Here is a 19,564-nt window from a genome sequence, read left to right on the forward strand (position 1 = left end):
CTAGAAACTCCTACTTTGGTGCCTAACTGCTCCTGCCTCATGTCTTTCCCCCAACCCTCCACCCCCAATCCATCTGGCTTCTGGCACTGGTCACTCTGAGGTACGCACCTGTATTGGGTGGCCAGTGACCAGGCCTCAGGGTCAGGCTTCCTGCGCAGCAAGTCGCCCAGGGCTGTGCAGGCTGGTGCTGACTGCTGTCTCCCTCCCCACCACAGGGGCCCTGGGGAAAGGGTGCCTTGCTCCTTCTCTGCCCTGCTCTCCCCATATGGGTGCCCCTCATTCTTTTCATCAAAGTAAGCAGCACGACTGCAAAGTGCTTTATGTCCCCTCCAGAAAGGCCACGAGCCAAAGGTTTGCTGTCTTCCTCACCATCACCGCCACTGTCTTCCTCATGATCATGGCCACCATCCTGCTTGCCCTTTCCCATATCCGAACAAAGCTGCAGAGTGTACACCATGTTCCTTCATTATCCCATTTTGACCATCACAGCTGCCATTATTCACTCTTACATTTAAGGACACAGAGGTTCAGAGAGGTCGAGGGGCTAACCCAAGTCACACACAGCCCGACTTGAGGTGGAGGGAGGGAGGATGGATTAGGAAATCTGCTCTGGAATCCCTCTTGGAAAGTGTCAGCAGGGCACAAGTGGAGTCTGCGTGTGCAGCTGCGTAAGTGTGTCTGTCCTGATTCTCTCTGTGTGCACCTGTATCCGTCTATGTCCTGAGTGTGCTGTCGTAGGTGTGGATGTGTGGAGTTGTGCTGGGAGTGTCCTCAGGGTCGAGTGTGTGCGCATGTGGCCGGGTGCAGACACATGCGTGCACATGGATGCTCCACCCGCTTCTCAGATGTCTTGGCTGTGGGTTTGACAACTGAAACCCAGCTGCGCTCCGGCCGGGAAACATCCACTGTGGAAACCTGGGAGGAGCTGACAGTCCCTAAAGAGGGGTTACACATGCTGGCAGCAAGCGCGCCTGGCCCACTGCCTAATTCCCTGCAAATGTTCTTTAAATCTGTTTCTAATTTGGACTCTGCCTTCCCCGGCCCCCACCCATCCCTTCCCACCCTCCCAACTCGCCTGAAATCAGTCAAATTATGCTGAATAATGGCTGCAGAGGGGGGGAGAGTGCTAAAGGTCGCCGATGGGCTGTCAGAGGGTGTAATAATGTCACATTTTAATTTACACAGGGAACGGCGCACGAATCAAAACCAATAAATAATTCGGGCTGCACCAGCAGCTGCAGCCAACAGTAACTCCTACAGGTCATGCCACTTCCCGGGGAGAAATCACTAACTGTCACACTCCAAAGTCCACTATGCTTGAGAAAACCCATGTGCGTAGGTACAGATGCAAAATACAGCATTTTCTCCCTGCAAGGGACCGTATTTGGAGACTTGCAGCATCAGCAAGAATCGCTCCAGTTGTCTCAGTATCACCCAGATGTTCTGGGTGTGAAGATTCTAAACCAAAATATGCCTTCTGTATATTTTGCTGCTCTGTGAAAGACTCAGCTCCAGGCTGACCCAGATGCATGGGAAAGTGTATACAAAGCAGGGCGAGGAGCGTGGAAAGCAGGACTGTATGTCCACATTGATGGCAGCTCTGAAAAGCCAACCTCCATGCGGAGACAGGTGGGAGGGGCTGCTGGGAGAAGTCTGTTGGAGCTTGTTCATGCTGAAGGGTTGGGGGTGTGATTTGAGGTACAGTTTTTTCAATAATTAGTATGAAGTTAAAAAAAAAAAAGCATGCATTCTTTTGAAGGCAGGGGCCTTGCTCTACTGACCCCTTTTGGTCGCTTGTGGACCGAGGAGTCAGGGTAAGGGAGCCCAAAAGTGGGGAGGTCCTGAGATGGTTCTCACCGGTGTGTTGTGGCTGGGTAACCTGGGAAGCCGGGAGGAGGACAAGCTGCAGGTTTTCACGGCATCTGGAGGCCTTTCCTGGGAGGCCCTGCCTGCGGTGTTCTGGTGAAAACCCGTTGCTTCCCCCGAGCCTCCTGAGCATCTGCAACTGGTATGCGCTCCAGGGGCTGCTGAGGGGGCCTGGCCTGCTGCCCACCTCTTAGCTGGCTCTGCAACTGCAGGAAGGAGGGGTCTGCACCCCACGGGGCCACTGCCTTGGAAGCTGTGAGGCTGTCAAGACTCTGGATCTGCAACTTCTCCATCTGGCTGGAAAGGAAGCAGGGGAAGAAGCTGCTGGGATGGAATGACGCCCTGAGGATTTCACTCCCCTCTTCCTACCACACACCAGACCGGGCCACCAGGATGCCTGGGTAAGAAAGGGGGGGGGCCCACACTTGTACTGTGCACCAGAGCCTGTCTCCTATTTCATCCCTCAAGGCGCTTCCCATTCATATCTTTTTCCATTTTCAAACTGTTGGCCATTTATATAGTCGTGTGTGATACTAAGGACGCTGCCTATGTCAAAAGCCTCATTTAACCCTCAGAACACACCTGCAGAGTAGAATAAACTATAAGAAACTAGAAGAAAGCTAGCTGTGCACTGCAAGGGCGTACTTCTTCTTCCTTTGTGGTTGAGTTCCTGCTAGGATAGAGCTGCTCATTCTCCCACCCCCTTACAGTGAGGTCCAGTCCTAGGATCGGGCTCTGCTCAGTGGAGTGTGAGCAGTGGAGTGGGTTGCTCCATGCCGGAGCCTGCCCCTAGAAACCTCCCAGCAAGCAGTCTCTAAGCTCCACCCCTTCTGCCTGGATGGAACAGGGGCAACCTGCCATGACCTCGGAAGCTACAAACTTAAAATGGCAGAGCATCTGTCGCCTTGGGGTTTCGAATGGCTGTGTGGAGAAAGACTGCCCAGACAGCATGTTCCCTGCCCTGTCCTGAGCAAGAACATGAACTTATATCCTAGTGTTTCCCAGCCGTTATGGTTTTTGGGATTTGTTTTAGCAGTGAACTTACCCCTCAGTGATTGATTAGAAATTTTCATTCCTGTTGTAGAAATGAGGAAATCGAGACTCAGAGAGGGAAATTCATTGCCCAAGGTCATATATTCAGTTAATAGTCGAGTCACGATGCCAGTCCAGGCCTTCCTGGCTCCAAAGTCATGCTCTGGTTATGTGAGTTTCCCCAGGTGTGTTCCAGAGAACACTGTTAAAACCATTGCCACCACCACCACACCACCCCCACACCACCCCCACACCACCCCCACACCACCCCCACAGCTCCTGTGCTCGAATAAGTTTGGGAAATGCCAACTTCAGGTCAACAGGTTTCTTTGCTGCAGTCCTTTCCAGGGTGTCACCACGCTCATGAAACCTGTGAATTACCACCAGGGCCTCTAACATGAAGGATCTTCCAAATGTGTGAGGCTACAGCGCCCCTTCTCCACAGAGCTGCTTGTGAGACTGGCATGCTTAGAGCTCATCTTGGTAGAGGCTAAACTTCAATATGCTGTCTGATATGGGTTGAACTGTGTTACTCTCTCAACCCCCAAAAGGATTCATTGAAGTCCTAACACTTGGGACCTCGGCATGTGACCTAATTTGGATATAGAGTCTTAGCAGATTTAACCAGGTGAAAATGAGGTCCTTAGATGGGCCCTACTTCAATATGACTAGGGAAATATAAACACAGAGACAAGCAGACACAGAAGGAGGATGACATGGAGACACCCAGGGACACACAGCAGATATGCCATGGGAAGAGGGAGGGCTGGAGTAGTGCGTCTGTAAACCAAGGAATGCCAGAGATTGCCAACAAACCCCAGAAACCAGAAGAGGCAAGGAAGGATTCTCTGTCAGAGCTTTCCCAGGGAGCACGGCCCTGCCAACACCTTGACTTTGGTCTTCTAACCTCCAACACTGAGCGCACACGTGTCTGTTGTTTAAGCCACCCAGTTCATGGTAGTTTGTTATGGCACCCCTGGGAAATGCATACACAGCCTCTGGCTCTTTTCAAAACCAGAAACCAAAGCTTCTGGGCAATGTTATCTTACTGATAATCATCCAAATGACAAACTGTGGTGGCTTTAGTTTACTGACAAACAGGTGAAGGAAAAGAGAATCTGGAGGGACAAGGGGTAGCAGCACAGCGTAGCTCAGGCCTTCAGCTTTGGCGCCGTGCAGCTGGCTTTTGTTGCATCCTGGGGCGCAGTCCTCCACCGCTCTGAGCACAGTTGCCTTTTCTATAAGGGTAGGGCTGACACTCACCTCGTAGGTTGAGGGGAGGGTTAAACAAATTCACATACCCTAAATGTTTGGTCTAGTACCTGGAAGATACCCAGTATCTGTTCTTTTGAAATTGCACAAGCAGGATTGCAGACCTGCGCTTGAACCCAAACTCTGCTATTTACCAACAGTGTTGCTGTGGGCAATTTGCTCAATCTTTCAAAGTCTGGATTTCACCATCTATACAAAGAGAAAATAATGCCTGTTGTTAAAAAATGGTTTTAAAACAAGTTAAAAATCATGATTCTACAATAGATAAAAATTAGCACGTTATTATTGTGAACGAGTGAGCCAGTGATGTTACAACTGATTCAAAGAAGAATCCAAAGAACAGATGTGTTTATGGTTATGGAATGTGGATTTTCAAGCGGTTGCAATGATCTCGCTTTTGCCCCGTGTAGGAGGGTGGATGGAGCTCATTTGCGGGTCCACAATTCAGGGTCACTGTGTGTCCTCCGTTCCTTAAAACTTACAGAGCAGTAAATTAGCCCAAAGGCTGGGATCAGATAATCCAGAGAGTCTACTCTCAACAATAAGTAGTTTTCTCTTGGAGAAACCCTGTAATCTTTGCTTACTTCAGATTTCCTTAGAGTCTCATGTATTTATATGCCTAGGATTGGGAAAAGATGCATACATGGAAAAAGCAAGTTGCTGAATCAGGTATAATCTCACTTTTATAAAAACAAACGAACTGTGTGTATGCGTATACATGTGCACACACGAGTGGGTGTGTATATATAATGATTAAATATACACAAGTGTCAGGAAGAATACACAAGGATTGTAAACAGTGGCTACCTCTGGGGGGCAGGTCTGGTGATGGTGATGGTGGAGGGAGACTTTCATGACGTATTTTCTAAACTTCTGTGTTGTTTGAATAAAAACAAATACCTACTTCACCGTATATTGTGAATAAGGAATGTCTGAGTGAGAAAAGCATCCATTGTGCTTCATCACGCAATGGGTAGCATTCAACAGATCACAGGTTTCATCATTGTTATTATTTATCACAGGTTTCATCATTGTTATTATTTTACGTTCAACTATCCCAGAGCCCCCTAAGCCTATTCCTGGGAAGGAAATTGCACACGAGAACAAGGCTGTTGCAGCCCAAGGACTTCTCCCTTTGTGGGAGGCTAGTTTTGAAATCCTAGGCTTGCATTTTGACTCCCTGGAGACTGGAGGAGACCTCCATGCTGAGCTACAGCCTTGGAGTGACTCTTGTCTGTTTTATTTCCTTAGCCCCCACCAGCAGCCCCACACTCAGGCCCACCCAGTGTTCAGCTGCGACAAACTCCTCGGCCACAGGGGGGAGGTCTGGCTGGGGCCAAACCGAAGGGCGAAGGGTTGCCTAGGCCCCGTGCCATCCTCTTGCCCAGACTGGGACTAAGAGACACCCATTAGCTCCATTTGAGTCTGGTTACCATCCCCTACCCAGGGAGGTGGTGCTGGTCACAACAGGCAAAGAGACAAAATAAAGTTTTTGATCACACAAAGCTAAAGATCTAATTTCAGCCTCTGACTCATCCCCTAAAGGGCGGCATTGGTGCCTCCAAAGGGCTTGGGATGGAGTCAGGAGACCTAACCCTGGTGCAGGTTTGGCCACTAACCAGCTGCATGTCCATGGACTGTGTCTCAGTTTCCCTATCTGCCTAATCAGAGTAAGAAAAAGGTTTACCTCCAAAGGCTATCATGAGGCTCAGCCGAGGTGATGTCTGTGAGCTGTGGGGTGCGGTAGAGATTTAATTTTGGTTGATGCAACAAGGTACTTCAGGGTGCTTAACATGCTTTAATAGCAAATGTTATATGGCACGTACAACCACATGCAAGGTCCTGTTATATCTGATTTACATATATATAGTCATTCAATATTCCCAGCAGCCCTGTGAGGAATGCATTGTTATCCGATCCCCATTTTACAAATGAGAAAATGGAGGCAAAGAGAGCTAAACAACTTTCCCCAAACCTTCCCTTGGCAACAGTCCCACCTGGACAGCATCCTTCCTGAGGGACCCGTCTCTCAGACCCACAGACTTTGTTGAGTTTTCTTTTCTCTTCTTTTTTCTTTTTCTGTCCTTCCATTGTAGAATGCTTCAATTGCATGAGAGTGAAAAGAATGTTAGAATACATTTCCAGGAATTCCCATTACCTAGCTTTATTAATTACCAGCTCATAGCCGCCATCATCCCCTTCACACCCTGAATTACTCTAGAGCAAATTCCAGACATTGTAGGTACATACATTTTATTTTCTATTTATTTACTTGTTTTTTGAATGCCCAGTTGGAATGCAGTGACGCCATCATAGCTCACCGCAGCGTCAAACTCCTGGGCTCAAGCGACCCTCCCACCTCAGTCTCCCAAGTAATTGGGACTGTAGACATGTGCCATCATGCCCGGATAACTTTTTAAATCTTTTGTAGAGAGGAAGTCTTGCTATGTTGCCCAGGCTGGTCTTGAACTTCTGGCCTCAAGCAATTCTCCTATCTTGGCTTCCCAAAGTGTTGGGATTATAGGTGTAGGCCACCACGCCCAGCCTTTATTCTTTATTTCCATAAGACAGAGAGTCTCCAGAAAACATTAACCATAAGATCATTGGGCCACTTAAAATATTTTAACAGTAATTCAATAATTCCATAATACCATTGACTATTCAGTCACTGTTCATATTTCCAAGATTTTCCTACACATTAAGAAAAATTAGTTTTCTGTACTTGAATTGAGACCCAAAAGAGGTTCCCGTATTGTAACCGGTGGACAGGTGCCTTAAGACCTCTCTACAGGTTTCTCTGTCAATTTTTTTCTTGCATTTTTGTTTGCTTGTTTGTTATTATTGTTTCGAAGAAACTGGGTCACTTGTCCTGCAGAGTTAACCACAGTATAGATTTTGCTGAATCTCGCCTGTGTGGTTTGTTTATATGGTTACAATTCCTCTGTCCTCTAGATTTTTTGTAAAATGGTAGTTATGTTTAGAGGGCTGCCCAGATTCAAGCTAAAAAAAAAAAAAAAAAAAAAAGAAAACCTCTAATTTTTATAGCAGTTTTAGGTTCACAGCAAAATTGAGCAGCAGGTACAGCAATTTCCTATATACCTCCTGCCTCAACACATGCGTAGCCTCTTCACGATCAATATCCCCCACCAGAGTGGCATTTAATACTTACATTACAATTGATAACCATGCACTGGTACGTCATTATCACCCAGAGTCCATAGTTTACATTAGGGTTCACTTTTGGTGTTGTCCATTTTCTAATGACATGTGTCACTATTATAGTATCATACCGAGTAGTTTCACTGTCTTAAAAATCCTCTGTGCTCCACCTGTTCATACCTCCCTCCCCACTAACTCCTGGCAACCACTGGTCTTTTTGCTATCTCCATAGTTTTGCCTTTTCCAGATGTCATATAGTTGGAATCATAAAGTATGTAGCTTAAGGTTAGCTTCTTTTCTTTCTTTCTTTCTTTTCTTTTCTTTTCTTTTCTTTCTTTTTTCTTTTTTTTTTTTTTTTGAGACAGTCTTGTTCTGTTGCCCATGCTGAAGTTCAGTGGCGCTATTTAGGCTCACTGCAACCTCTGCCCCCGCCATTCAAGTGATTCTCCTGCCTCAACCTCCCAGGTAGATGGGATTACAGGCATGTGCTACCATGCCAGGCTAATTTTTGTATTTTTAGTACAGGTGGGGTTTTCCCATGTTGGCCAGGCTGGTCTCGAACTCCTGACCTCAGGTGACCCACCCACTTACCTACCTTGGTCTCCCAAAGTGCTGGGATTACAGACATGAGCCACCACGTCCAGCCTAGATTAGTTTCTTTTACTTAATAATATGCATGTAAGTTCCTCCATGCCTTTTCATTCCTGTTAGCGCGTTTATTTTTTAGCACTGAATAACATTCCATTATCCGAATGAATTAATACCACGGCTTGTCTTTTTACTCATTGCAGGACATTTGGTTGTTTCTAGGTTTTGGCCATTATGAATAAAGCTACTATAAACATCTGTATACAAGTTTCTGTGTGGACATAAGTTTTCAACTCCTTTGGAGAAATTTCAGAGATCATGACTGCTGGATTATATGGTAAGAGGATATTTAGTTTTTTAAGAAACTGCTAAAGTCTTTGAAAGTGGTTGTACCAGTTTGCATTCTCACCACCAGTGTGTGAGAGCTTCTGCTGCTCCATACCCTCGCCAGCATTTGGTGCAGTCAGTGTTCTGGATTTTGGCCATTCTAACAGATGTGTAATGGTATCCAGTTGTTGATTTTATTTGCATTTCCCTGATGACATATGATGATATGATGTGGAGCATCTCTTCTTCATATGCTTTGTCATCTGTGTATCTTCTTTGCTGAGGTGTCTGTTAAGGTCTTTGTCTATTTTTTAATCGGGTTTCTTTTTTTCTTTTTTCTTTTTTTTTTTTGAGATGGAGTTTCGCTCTTGTCGCCTAGGCTGGAGTGCAATGACGCAATCTCGGCTCACTGCAACCTCTGCCTCCTGGGTTCAAGTGATTCTCCTGCCTCAGCCTCCTGAGTAGCTGGGATTACAGGCAGCCGCCACCATAGCCGGCTAATTTTGTATTTTTCGTAGCAATGGGGTTTCACCGTGTTGGCCAGGCTGGTCTCGAACCCCTGACCTCAGGTGATCTGCCCGCCTCAGCCTCCAAAGTGCTGGGATTACAGGTGGGAGCCACCATGCCAGCCCAGTTTCTTTTTCTTACTGTTGAGTTTTAAGAGTTCTTTGTAAATTTGGAACACCAATTCCTTAACAGATATGTCTTTTGCAAATGTTTTTTTCCCAGTGTGTAGCTTCCCTTCTCATTCTCATGACAGTGTCTTTCACGCAGCAGAAATGCTTAATTTTAATGAAGCCTGGCTTATCAATTCTTTCTTTCATGGATAGTGGCTTTGGTCTTGTATCTAAAAGCCATTGCAAAACCTAGTCATCTCAATTTTCTTCTGTGTTCTTCTAGGAGTTTCCCAGTTTCACATCTTATGTTTAGGTCTGTGGTCCACTGTATTACTTCTTGTGGGTGGTGTAAAGTGTGTGTCCAGATTCACTTTGTTGTATGTGCATGTCCAGTTGTTCCAGCACCATGTGTTGAAAAGACTCTCTTTTCTCCATAGTATTGACTTCACTCCTTTGCCAAAGATCCATCAGTTATACTTATGTGGGTCTACTTTTGGTCTCTCTATTCTGTTCCATTGATCTATTTGTCTATTATTTTGCCAATACCACATCATCTTGATAACTTTATAGTAAGTCTTGAAGTTGGGTGGTGTCAGTCACCCAACTTTGTTTTTCTCCTTCAATACTGGATTGGCTATTATGGGTCTTTTGCCTCTGCATATAAATTTTAGAATCAGTGTGTATCATGATTTACACAAAGTAACTTGCTGGGATGGACATTGTATGAAATCGATAGAACCAGTTGGGAAGAACTGACATCTTGACAATAATCGAGTCTTCCTATCTATGAACATAGAATATTCTTCATTTATTTAGTTCTTTGATTTCTTTCATCAGCATTTTGTAGTTTTTCTCAAATAATGCTTGTAAATATTTTGTTAGATTTATCTCTTAAGTATTTCATCTTTTGGGTGTGCTGGTACAAATGATATTGTGTTTTTAATTTCAAATTCCACTTGTTTATTGCTGGTGTATAGGAAAGCAATTGACCTTTATACATGAACCTTAAATCCTGCAACCTTGCTGTAATTGCTTGTTAGATCCAACAGTTTTTGGTTGATTCATTTTGATTTTCTAGATAGACAATCATGTCATCTGTGAACAAAGACAGTTTTACTTATTCCTTTCCATCTGTATACCTTGTATTTCCTCTTCTTGTCTTGCTGTATTAGCTAAGACTTTCAGTACAGTGTTGAAAGGCATGGTGAGAGGGAACATCCTTGACTTGCTCCTGATCTTAGTGGTAAAAAAGCTCCGAGTCTCTCACCAGTAAGTGTGACGTTCGCTATAGGTTTCTTACAGATATTCTTTATCAAGTTGAGGAAGTTCTCCTCTATTCCTAGTTCACTGAGTGGTTTTTTGTTTTTTGTGTTTTTTTAACTATAAGTGGGCATTGAATTTTGTCAAATTCTTTTTCTGCATTTATTGAGATGACCATGTGATTTTTCTTCTTTAGTCTGTTGATGTGATAGGTTTTACATTAACTTTACATTACTTTTACATTACATTTACATTAACTGATTTTTGAATGTTGACTCCAACTTGCATGCCTTCGATAAATTACACTTGGTCATGGCATATAATTTATACATTGTTGGATTTCATTTGCTAATTTTTAAAGCATTTTTACATCTGTGTTTATGAGAGATATTGGTCTGTAGTTTTCTTTTCTTGCAACATCTTTGTCTGGTTTTGGTGTTAGGGTGACGCTGGCCTCATAGAACGAGTTAGGAAATTTTCCCTCTGCTTCTATCTTCTGAAAGAGATTGTAAAGAATGGGTCAAGTTTCCTTTTAAAATACTTGTTAGAATTCCTCGGTGAACTCATCTGGACTTGGTGCTTACTGTCTTGGAAGATTATTAATTGTGAATTCAATTGTTCAATTTCTTTAATAGGTATAGGCCTATTCTTGGCTCACTGCACCTCTGCTTCCTGGATGCAAGCGGTTCGGTTCGCCTGCCTCAGCCTCCCGAGTAGCTGGGATTACAGGCACATGGCACCACACCCGGCTAATTTTTTTTTGTTTTGTTTTTTAGTAGAGGCAGGGTTTTGCCATGTTGCCCAGGCTGGTCTTGAACTCGTGAGCTCAGGCAATCTGCCAGCCTCGGCCTCCCAAAGTGCTAGGATTACAGGTGTGAGCCACTGCGCCCAGCCTTTAGATTGTTTGTTTCTTCTTACATGAATTTTAGCAGACTGTGTCTTTCAAGGAATGTCTCTTTCATCTAGGTTATCAAATTTGTGAGTGTAGAGTTGTTCATAGTATTCCTTCATGTTTTTTTTTAATGGCCATGAGATCTGCAGTGATGTTCCCTTTTTCATTTCTGATGTTAACAATTTATGTCCTCTCTTTTTTATTCTTAGTTTGCCTGTCTTTTATTTTATTTATGCTTTCACAATATCGGCTTTTCAAACCTTCAAAATCAGGTTTTCTTGATTTTGTCTGTTAATTTTCCGTTGTCAGTTGCATCTCAATTTCTGCTCTAATGTTTATGTCTTCTGCTTACTTTGGATTTCATTTGCTCTTCTTTTTTTTTAGTTTCTTATGGAGGAAGTTTAGATGATTGATTTGAGAGCTTTCTTCTTTTTAAATATTTGCATTCAGTGCTATAATTTGCCCTCTAAGCACTATTTTGGTGCATCTACAAATTTTGATAAGCTGTACTTTCACTTGTATTTAGTTTGGAATATTTTAAAATTTCTTTTGAAATTTCTTCTCTGATTCTTGTGTTATTTAGAAGTGTATTGTTTAATTTCCAAGTACTTGGGAATTTTCCAGTTATCTTTCTGTTGTTGATTTCTAGTTTAATTCTATTGTGGTCTGATAGCAGACATTGTGTGATTTCTATTCACTGAAATTTGTTAAGATGTGCTTTATGTCCCAGAATGCTATCTTGGTGAACTTTCTTTATTTTTTTCCTTTTCTTTTCTTTTTTTTTTTTTTTAAGACAGAGACTCGCTGTGTCACCCAGGCTGGAGTGCAATGGCGTGGTCTTGGCTCACTGCAACCTCTGCCTCCTGGGTTCAAGCAATCTCCTGCCTCAAGCCTCCTGAGTAGCTGGGATTACAGGCATGTGCCACTATGCCAGGCTAATTTTTGTATTTTTAGTAGAGATGGGGTTTCGCCACATTGGCCAGGTTGGTCACGAACTCCTGACCTCAGGTGATCTTTCCATGTGACCTTGAGAAGAATGTCTATTCTGCTGTTGTTGGATGAGGTAGTCTATAGATGTCCATTATATCCAGTTGATTGATGGTGTCATTGACTTCAACTATATTCTTAACTTATATTCTGCCTCCTGGATCTGTCCACTTTTGATAAAAGGGTATTGAAGTCTCCAGCCAAAATAGTGGATTCATCTACTTCTCCTTGCAGTTCTGTTGCTTTTTGCCTCACCTATTTTGATGCTCTGTTAGGAGCATAATTAAGGATTGTTATATCTTTTTGGACAATTTATCTCTTTATTATTGTGTAATGCCCTCTTTATCCATGATAACTTTCCTTGCTCTGAAGTCTACTCTTTCCAAAACTAATATATCTATCCTTGTTTTCCTAATTAGTGTTACTGTGTTATATCTTTCTCTATACATTTACTTTAAATCTATCTAGATTCTTATATTTAAAGTTTGTTTCTTGTAGACAACATGTAGTCAGGTCTTGTTTTTCAATCCACTTTGACAATCTCTGTCCTTTAGTGGGTGCATTTAGGCTGGGCATGGTGGCTCACACCTATGATCCCAGCACTTTGGGAAGCTAAGGCAGGAGGAACACTTGCATCTGGGGGTTTGAGACCAGCCTGGGGACCACAGTGAGACCCCCATCTCTATGAAAAATAAAAAATTAGCCCTGCATAGTGGTGCACACCTGCAGTCCCAAGTACTCCGGAGGCAGAAGTGGGAGGACTGCTAAAGCTTTGGAGGTCAAGGCTGCAGTGAGCCATGATTGTGCCACTGCACTCCAGCCTGGGTGACAGAGTGAGACCCTGTCACAAAATAATAATAAAATAATGATAATAATAATTATTTTTAAAATGGGTGCATTTAGGCCATTGATATTCAAAGTGATTATTGATGTAGTTGAATGAATATTACCATATTTATTGTTGTTTCCTATTAGTTGTCCTGGTTCTTTGTTCTTATTTTGTCTTCTGCTCTTTTTCTTCCTTTTGTGTTTTAATTGAACATTTGATTATTCCATTTTCTCTCCTTTTAAGCATATCAGTTTTATTCCTTTACTTTTTTAGAAGTTGCCCTAGAGTTTGCATTATACGTTTACAACGAATCCAAGTCCAATTCAAATAACGATACCAGCTGGGTGCAGTGGCTCATGCCTAGTCTCCCGTTGCTTTGGAAGGCCAAGGTGGGAGAATCACTTGAGCCCAGGAGTGAGCCATATTGGTGCCACTGCACTCCAGTCTGAGAGTGACCCCATCTCAAATAAAACAAAAAATCCAAAGAACACACACACAAACAAACAAACCCCAAACAACACTGTATCGCTTATGGGTAGTACAAGTAACCTAAGATAACAAAATAATTTAATTCCTCCCTTCCATCCTTGGCATCATTGCTGTCATTCATTTCACTTATACATAAGCATATACAATTAAGTACATTGCTGCTATCATTATCTTGAACAGACTGATATCTATCAGATCAATTAAGAATGAGAAAAATAAGGCCAGGCACGGTGGCTCATGCCTGTAATTACAGCACTTTGGGAGGCCGAGGCAGGTGGATCACCTGAGGTCAGGAGTTCAAAACCAGCCTGGCCAACATGGTGAAACCCCAACTCTAATAAAAATACAAAAATTAGCTGGGCACGGTGGTGTGCCCCTGTAATCCGAGTTACCCAGGAGGCTGAGGTAGGAGAATAGCATGAACCCAGGAGGCAGAGATCAGAGCACTGCACTCCAACCTGGGCAACAAAGCGAGACTCCATTTCAAAAACAAACAAACCAACAAACAGACAGATAAGAAAAATAAAGGTTTTTGTTTCACCTTCACTTGTTCCTTCTCTGATGCTTTTCCTTTCTTTATGTTGATCCCAGTTTTTGATTTGTATAATTTTTCTTCTTTCTAAAGAACTTCTTTTAACATGTCTTGCCAGGCAGTTGTATAGGAAAAAAATTTTTTCTCAATTTTTGTTTTTCTGAGAGTCTTTACTTCTTCATGTTTGAAGGATAATTTTTCAGGGTACAGAATTCTAGGTTTGTGGTTGTTTTCTCTCAACACCTTAAGTATTTTAGTGCATTCTCTTCCTGTTTGCTTTGTTTCTGAAGAGAAGTCAGATATAATTCTTACCTTTGCTCTTCTGTAGGTGAGATGTTTCTTCCCTCCGGCTTCTTTCAAGATTTTCTTTATCTTTGATTTTCTATAGCTTGAATATGATATGCCTGGGTGTGTTTTTGGGGCATTTATCCTGCTTTGTGTTCTCGGAGCTTCTGGAATCTGTGGTTTGGTATCTGATCTTAATTTGAGGGAAATTCTCAGTCATTATTCTTTCAAGTCTTTCTTCTTTTCCTTTCTCTCGTTCTTCTCCTTTTTGTGTTTCCATTTACACTGTTTGTAGTTGTCTTGCAGTTCTTGGATGGTCTGTTCTATTTATTCCAGTCCTTTTTCTGTTTTCTTTTCAGTTTTGAAGGTTTCTATTGAAATACGCCGAAGTTCAGAGACTATTTTCTTAGCCATATCCAGTCTACCAATAAGCTCATTGAAGGCGTTCTTTTGTCTGTCACAGTGTTTTTTATCTCTAGCATTTCTTTTTAGTTCTTAGAATTTCCATCTCTCTGCTTACATTGCCCATCTGTTCTTGCATGCTGCTTACTTTATCCATTAGAGCCCTTAGCATTCTGGTCATAGCTGTTTTACATTCCTGGTCTGATCATTTCAACATCCATGTCATACCTGAATCTGGCTTTAATGTTTGCTCTGTCTGTTTGGAATTTGTTGTTTTGTCTTTTAGTATGCCTTGTAACTTTTTCTTCAAAGCCTGGCATGGTGTCTTGGGTAAAAGGAACTGTTGTAAATGGGCCTTTGGTGATGTGGTGGTAAGGCATCAGGCAATTGGAAAGTGTTCCACAGTCCTATGGTTTCGTCTCAATCTCTAAGGGAGCCTATGCCTCTGGACTGTGAACTTCACACCTGCTTCTCGGTACCCCCTTCTCTCCTGTGGGTGGGACAGGAAGATTTGAGTGGGATCCAGTTGGGTATTTCCCTTCCTCCAGGTCAGTTAGGCACTGATAAAACCCCAGTAGTTTAGGCACTGGTAAAATAGTTTCTCTTGAGGGCAGACCTTGTTAAGAAGAACAGAATGTTTTTATGTATTCCAAAATGGCTCCTTTCCCCCTCCCTGTGCTGGAAACATGAGGGATTTTTCTCCAATATTCAATGTGAGCACCAGGTCAAGCTCTTGGGGGTAAAACTCACAAAAGTGTAGGACTCTCCCATCCCCATGACTCAGTCTTAGAGGTTTTCACTCTTAGAGTTATCCACACTGAGCCTCCAGCATTAGTCAATTATAGTGTAAGTTTTCCTACCCTGGCCCTGGTTCCCACAGTTTCTGCTCTGGTCTGTTGTGATTCTCTGTATTCACCTGCCTGTCCCTTCAACTTGGGAGCAGTGGTTTGCCCTGTAACTTCTCTTCTCTTATGGATCTAAGAAGAGCTGTTGCTTTTTCAGTTTGTTCAGACTTTATTTATTTATTTATTTATTTAAGACAGAGTCTGGCTCTATCACCCAGGCCGGAGTACAGTGGCATGATCTCGGCTCACTGCCACTTCTACCTCCCAGGCTTAAGCAATCCTCCCACCTCAGCCTTGGGAGTAGCTGGGACCACTGGCGTGCACCATCATGTCTGAGGAATTTTTGTGTTTTTTGTAGAGACGGGGATTTACCATGTTGCCCAGACTGGTCTCAAACTCCTGGGCTCAAGTGATCTGCCTGCCCTGGCCTCCCAAAGTACTGAGATTACAGGAGTGAGCCAGCATGCCTGGCCCAGCTTTTTACTTTTTGTTAGAATAGTGTGGCGACTTCCAAGTTTCTTATTTGCTGGGATGGAAACTGGAAGTACTTTTCTGCCGCCTCCTCCTCCTCCTCCTCCTCCTCCTCCTCCTCCTGCTGCTGCTGCTGCTGCTTCTTCTTCTTCTTCTTCTTCTTCTTCTTCTTCTTCTTCTTCTTCTTCTTCTTCTTCTTCTTCTTCTTCCTCTTCTTCCTCTTCTTCTTCTTCTTGAACACTTCATAGGTGCTGTCCTTTTCCTCCATCCAGCCCCCCAAACATTAGTCTCTCTTCTTCCTAGTATCTAGGATGCCACCTGGAAAGAATGTGTGCTGGGACTAGGGACACCTGGGGTCTATCTGATGGGCAAGGCTAAAAGGGAAGTGGCTCAAGATGGCATCTAGAGAACTCAGTCTTTACCTGTACCTGCTATTTAGTGAGGAAGTCATCACTTCATAGTAATAAGAATCATAACCATGACTTCTGGAGTGTATACAATATGTCAGCCACTGTTTTAATTGCTTTTAATGTAAAAGCTAATTTATTCTTCTCAACAACCCCATGTGGTTGGTACTAATATTATTACCATTTAGAAATGAGGAACCAAGCCCGGAAAGACGAGATCATTTGTCTAAAATGTCACCACTGTGCTTGCCAGAGAGAACAGTCCTATCTTGGAGAGTCCTTGACTTAGAGGCTCTTCGGCTTCTATCATCAACACACTTTGAAATGCTGCATTCTCACCCTGATTGACCTCTTGTGGTCTCAAAATAGTGCATCAACTACAAATTCCTCTTTTATCTTGGCGGGTGTTTGCCTGCCAGGGCAGCCACTCACCTCCAGACTTCTTGTCTCAAGGTCCTCTGTAGACATAAGAATTATGCCTTCTCATTAGGCAGTACTTTCAAAGCTAGATTCAGGCAAAATGGCCCATCTACCTAGAGCCGTTTGGCCTTCTGGAAATGACAGCTGCTTACCTTTTTTTCAGTGCCAGAGGACCACAGTAATATGGTTCTATAAAGGCAATCTGTAAGATACTGTTTAGTTTTACCACTTTACAAAATATCTACTCCCCTCCTCCACCACTCACACTCTTGAAAACAAAAACAAAAACAAAAAAAAACCAAAAAAAACCAAAAAAAACCCAGTTCCCCTCCCACAGGTTTTAGTGTTGGAGCTGTTCCTACCTAGCCCTGGGGAACTGGGGTAATGATCTTTGTACCTTGCAGGGATGTCACTTATCTAAGATTCTGGAAAAAGGGAACTAGTAATAAATTATGTAAAGGCTTCACGAACTGAACCTCAAAGTTCTTTTGGGACCAAACCTCTCTGCTCCCAAATCATGGAGCAGGAGGAGTGTGGGGCTGGGCGTAGAGAGTGGCAACAGAAGCTGTGAGCAGGACCAGGGCCTAGGACAAAATGGAAATGTGGGGCCCCTTGTTAAAAAATGATCAAGAACTTCAAGATAACATCAACATGGCATTAATCCAAATATGGAGCCGTTCTAAATGCGGGCCTTGTGTGAACACAGGCGATGTGCTCACGGAGTCGGCTCTGGCAGTAGGGGGCCCTCCTGGCACTTTGGGACGCATCTGAAACACTTGCAAAAATGATATAATGTTTGTAAAACAAGACGGAGCTCGACTGCGTAGTATATGAGGCTATTTTCTTTTTCTTTCTTTTTCTTTTTTTTTTTTTCTTTTGAGACTGAATTTTGCTCTTGTCGCCCAGGCTGGAGTGCAATGGTATAATCTCAGCTCACTGCAACCTCCACCTCCAGGGTTCAAGCGATTCTCCTGCCTCAGCCTCCCAAGTAACTGGGATTACAGGCACCCACCACCACACCTAGCTAATTATTGTATTTTTAATAAAGACGGGGTTTCACCATGTTGGCCAGGCTGGTCTCGAACTCCTGACCTCAGGTGATGCACCTGCCTCGGCCTCCCAAAGTGTTGGGATTATAGGCGTGAGCCACCGTGCCCAGACATAAGAGGCCACTTTTCGTTGTGGCTCAGATAACTCTGAACTGTGGCATATTCCAGACAGAGGTATAATAGGACTAAGCACGGAATGTCCTAAGGGAAAGTCTCCAGGTTTTTGAAGACCACATCATGGCAATAATGGCCTAGCACAGCAATTCCTGCTTCACGGCGAGGAAGCGGAGGTTAAGGGGCAAATAGAGTATGAAAAAGTACATTTATTAATTTAATCACAAAAACATGGAAAGTAAAACCCCTAAAAGTCTTCTTGGCCCATTCAGATGCAGAAAAGGTAGGGTGAGAAAGCATTGTGCAGGGTTGGCTTAGAGAAGACTGAGGAACGTGAGAAACAGTGCCTTAGCTTTTTATGTTTACTTTTTTAAAAAGAACAGCAATGCAAGGAGAAACATTTGGGAGATGCTTATCAATGTAAAAAACATCTGGAAATGGGAAATAGCAGATGCAGATGATTTTGTTCTAAGGGAGGATTCTGCTCCTAAATTTCTCTAGGAGACCCCACACAGCAGAATGGAAGCTTCTGGTGACCAGTCTTCCACTTCCCTTGCAGAGGAGACATTGATCACCATGAAGACAGGCCGTAAGCAAAAGCTGGGGACAGAAATGTTTGGGGTTGTGTACCAGGCCGTTGTTTCTAGGTACCTCTGCAGGATCTCGAAGGACTTCCCTGAGATCACCAAGGGACAGAAATTCACATTGCACACCTCCGTGGGTCACCATTCACATTTCAGTCTGCTGGGGAACGGTACTCCAGGGTGCCTTTCACACGGTCTACAATGGGGGATGTGTAGTGTGACTCAGTATTTTCCCTCTCTGTGTTTGATAGATGTCTCTGGCATTCTATAAAACAATGGCTTTTTCACAGGTGGTCCTGGCACCTCCACTGGACTTCAGTGGGGTACTCCCTGCTCTATCGCCTGTCTTCCTGCTATGACTGGATACAGGCTGGTAAGAGAAGGGTGAGCATGTCATTCTGCGTTCTTTTCCCTTTTCTGCTAACCCACGAAGCTCTCCAGTGAATCGCCATGAGCAGATGAGACCAAATTAGAACAAAATCCCTCCACTCCAGAGACTGAAGCTAGGTCTTCCTGAAAAAGTATTTAATATAGTTTTAATGCTCATATAATCCTTAAATCTGGCTAATTTTTAAGAACCTTCCATTTGCAAGATTACATTTACGACTTTCTCTCAGTGCCTCGATTTTCTCATCTGTAAGATGGGCTGTAATATAATGGGTTATTGAGAGCATCATATGAATTAATATAAGAAAAGTCCTTCTGTCAAGTACTAAGTGTTATTATTAAATGAGAAATGTAATAAATAAGCACGTACAATGATGGTTTTTTTTTCTTTTTCTTTTTAAATAAGATGGGGTCTTGCTACGTTTCCCAGGCTGGTCTCGGACTCTGGGGCTCAAGTGGTCCTCCCACCTCGGCCTCCGAGGGATTACTGGGATTGCAGGTATGAGCCACCACACCTGGCCTACAATAATTGTGAAATCAAAAAGATCACTTGTAATACTGGTTTTGTAGTAGCACTGGTGCCTTCCATAGGGCAATGTTTTGGCCTGTGGCTGAAATGTTGAGTATTACTCTCTAAAAGCAGGCTCCCGACTGACGCGAAAGTCATCATGCCTTGTGTCCGCATGAGCAGATTCTTTCCTGCCTTCAAAGAAAAATGAGAAGAAAAGAATTGATTTCTTCTGTGGAGTT

At 43.4% G+C, this 19,564-nt stretch overlaps 1 long non-coding RNA gene across 1 annotated transcript; it reads left to right on the top strand.

Annotated features, from left to right (window-relative positions):
• Positions 1-1,637: 1,637 nt before the first annotated feature.
• LOC107128770 (uncharacterized) lies at positions 1,638-19,187 on the top strand. The gene is made up of 3 exons (XR_006696274.3): positions 1,638-2,267; positions 8,140-8,254; positions 18,345-19,187. It is a non-coding gene; the product is annotated as an uncharacterized lncRNA (long non-coding RNA).
• Positions 19,188-19,564: the final 377 nt, after the last annotated feature.

The sequence above is a fragment of the Macaca fascicularis genome, chromosome 2 (assembly GCF_037993035.2).
Source record: "Macaca fascicularis isolate 582-1 chromosome 2, T2T-MFA8v1.1".
NCBI classification, from domain to species: domain Eukaryota; kingdom Metazoa; phylum Chordata; class Mammalia; order Primates; family Cercopithecidae; genus Macaca; species Macaca fascicularis.